The sequence below is a fragment of the Otolemur garnettii genome, unplaced genomic scaffold (genome assembly GCF_000181295.1).
Source record: "Otolemur garnettii isolate 467f Iridium unplaced genomic scaffold, OtoGar3 scaffold00044, whole genome shotgun sequence".
Classification (NCBI taxonomy): Eukaryota; Metazoa; Chordata; class Mammalia; order Primates; family Galagidae; genus Otolemur; species Otolemur garnettii.
This window is the reverse complement of record NW_003852439.1, coordinates 1,887,965-1,890,821: the sequence shown is the minus strand read 5'-3', so window position 1 is coordinate 1,890,821 and position 2,857 is coordinate 1,887,965. Positions and strand designations below refer to the sequence as shown.

Below are 2,857 nucleotides of genomic sequence, written 5' to 3'. Positions count from 1 at the left end.
GACTTGGTTTTTATTGGTACTTGAGCTGGAAAGATGTGTGAATTTGGGAGCTGCAGGACAGTCACGTTCGGCCATGTGTGCTGAGAAAGTCTGTTTTAGGAGGAGAGAGAAACAGAAGTATCTGCCATGTGGTGGTGGTGATGGTGGGTCACTCATTGTCCCACCCTCCTTTTCATGTTTAGTGAATTTCACTCTCCACTGTCTCGGTGGAATCAAAGCTGCCTCTGGTGAAAAGAGCCCAAAAGGCCACATCTTTGTTTTCCAGCCTGATAGCCACAAGTACAGGGGGAAGTGGTACAGGCTTGGCCAACTCTGTTTAGCTACCTGAGGCTTGAATCTGGAGTGAATGCTACATAAACATTGAACCATACTAGGAGAACTAGGACTCCTTAGAGAAAAAACTAATACGTGATTGGTGCCATGAATTGTACACAGTGAACCTGGCAGGTCTTGTCCTACCAGCCGGCTAAGAAGCTAGGTAAGACCGATGAGGTCCATCAAGGGGTCTCAAGAGCCATCTTTAAGGGGATTCCACTGGCCCCAAACAGAACAAGTTGAACACCAATAGGACCATGACTTCAGTGGACTGTAAGCACTTCTAATGTATCGAAATTCAGGAGTTCACCATGATGCTAACCAACAACAGTAACAAAACCCACAGGATCTCTTGGAAGACACTCATTTACCAATGCTTTAGTTTGAAAACCGGCAAGGAAAGGGAGGCAGTAAAGCATTTATCCTACTTTCCCTACGCAAACTGTTTGTCAGAGTAACCAGACAATGGAAGGGCATGTTTCTCTTTATAAATAGTCTAGCTCATAAGTGAAGAAGGATCGGTAGAATTGCACCATATTTAATACTTAATGAAATGAAGGATTTGGGAAGTGATTGCCAATGACTGCTGATATCTAACAAAAAAGGCAAATGGGCCTCCTGGCCTTCTGATAGACGTGTGCTCCATAATCAGGAAGCAGTCAACAATAGAACTGGAATCAGATCAAGCCTCCAGATCTGACTGCCGATTTCTAGGAAACACAGCAGAAACAGGAACGTGTTCAATTCAACTGTGGAGATAGATTCTGTAATTCAGATTGTGGGGAACTTGCTTAAAAAATGATTTTCTTGTATATATTTCTTGTATATATGTTTTGTTATATATATACTGAAAAGAATATTATAGTTGAGGAAATTAACATATTTGCCATCTCACATAGTTTCTAGTTTTTCAGCAAAAGTCCTGAGCACAGTGCAGTGTTACACGTGTATTAAGGAGAGTCCTCATGTTGTCCGTTAGATCTTCAGACTCATTTATCCTATATGTCTGATACTTGGGATCCTTTGACTTACATCTTCCCATTTCTTCTTCCTCCCTCTGGTCCCTGGTAACCTTAAAGAAACAAACTGCAAGGGGGAAAAAGAGAAGAGGGTGAGCAAGCTTACTATTATTATTATTATTGGCTGAATTCAGGGAAGTTTATTGATGTTACATGGCAAGATGGGGCTCCCTAGGCCCCTCCCATTCTTTAGGGCGTCTGGTGTGGAAACTGTCTCAAGGGAAGATTCTCAGTGAGGTGGGGGACTGAGTAGGCAAGGGCACCCAGCAGCTAAGGGCCTTTCTCTTCCTCTCGTGCTCTGACTGGGGCTGGTGGTCTGGGGATTCTTACTCCTTAGAGGCCATGTGGGCCATGAGATCCATAATCCTGTTGCTGTAGCCATATTCGTTATCATACCAGGCAATGAGTTTGACTAAGTGGTCATTGAGGGCAATGCCAGCCCCAGCATCAAAGGTGGAAGAATGAGTGTCACTGTTGAAGTCAGAGGAGACAACCTGGTGCTTGGTGTAACCCAGGATGCCCTTGAGGGGGCCCTCTGATGCCTGCTTCACCACCTTCTTGACATCATTGTATTTGGCAGCCTTTTTCAGATAGCAGGTGAGATCCTTGACTGACACACTGGTAGTGGGGACATGGAAAGCCACCCTAGTGAACTTCCCATTCAGCTCAGGGATGACCTTGCACACAGCCTTGGCTGCACCAGTTGAGGCAGGGATGATGTTCTGGAGAGACCCATGACCATCATGCTACAACTTCCCAGAGGGGCCATCCACAGCCTTTTGGGTGGCAGTGATAGCATGGACTGTGGTCATGAGTCCCTCCATAATGCCAAAATTGTCATGGCTAAGCAGTTGGTGGTGCAGGAGGCATTGCTGACAATGCTGAGGCTGTTTTTGTGCTTCTTGTGGTTCACACCCATCACAAACATGGGGGCATCAGCAGAAGGGGCAGAGATGATAACCCTTTTGGCACCCCCCTGTAGGTGAGCCCCAGCCTTCTCCATGGTGGTGAAGACGCCAGTGGACCCCACAACATACTCAGCGCCTGCCTCACCCCATTTGATTTTGGTGGGATCTTGCTCCTGGAAGATGGTTATGGGATTTCCATTGATGAAAAGCTTCCCGTTCTCAGCCTTGACTGTGCCATGGAATTTGCCATGGGTGGAATCATACCAGACCACACAGTTGAGGTCAATGAAGGGATCATTGATGGTGACAATATCCACTTTGCCAGAGTTAAAAGCAGCCCTGGTGACCAGGTGCCCAATATGACCCCAGCCGTTTATTCCAACCTTCACTTTCACCATGGTGCCTCAGGGATTCAGCTGGCACTGAGCTAGAAGTGGCTGTCTGATGAACAGTAGGACCAGAGAACCAGCAAGCTTATTATTAGAAGAGACTTATAGACAGCAGCCAGTGGTAAGGTATAGGGCTTATTTTAATCTAGAATTTAACAAATAAATATAACAAAAATACCATGAGATGATTACACAGATTTGAACACTGACTTGGCATTTAATAATT

General features: G+C 45.6%; 1 pseudogene; it reads right to left on the bottom strand.

The window, feature by feature from the left end:
* Window positions 1–1,602: 1,602 nt before the first annotated feature.
* Window positions 1,603–2,640, bottom strand: LOC100953556 (annotated as a pseudogene).
* Window positions 2,641–2,857: the final 217 nt, after the last annotated feature.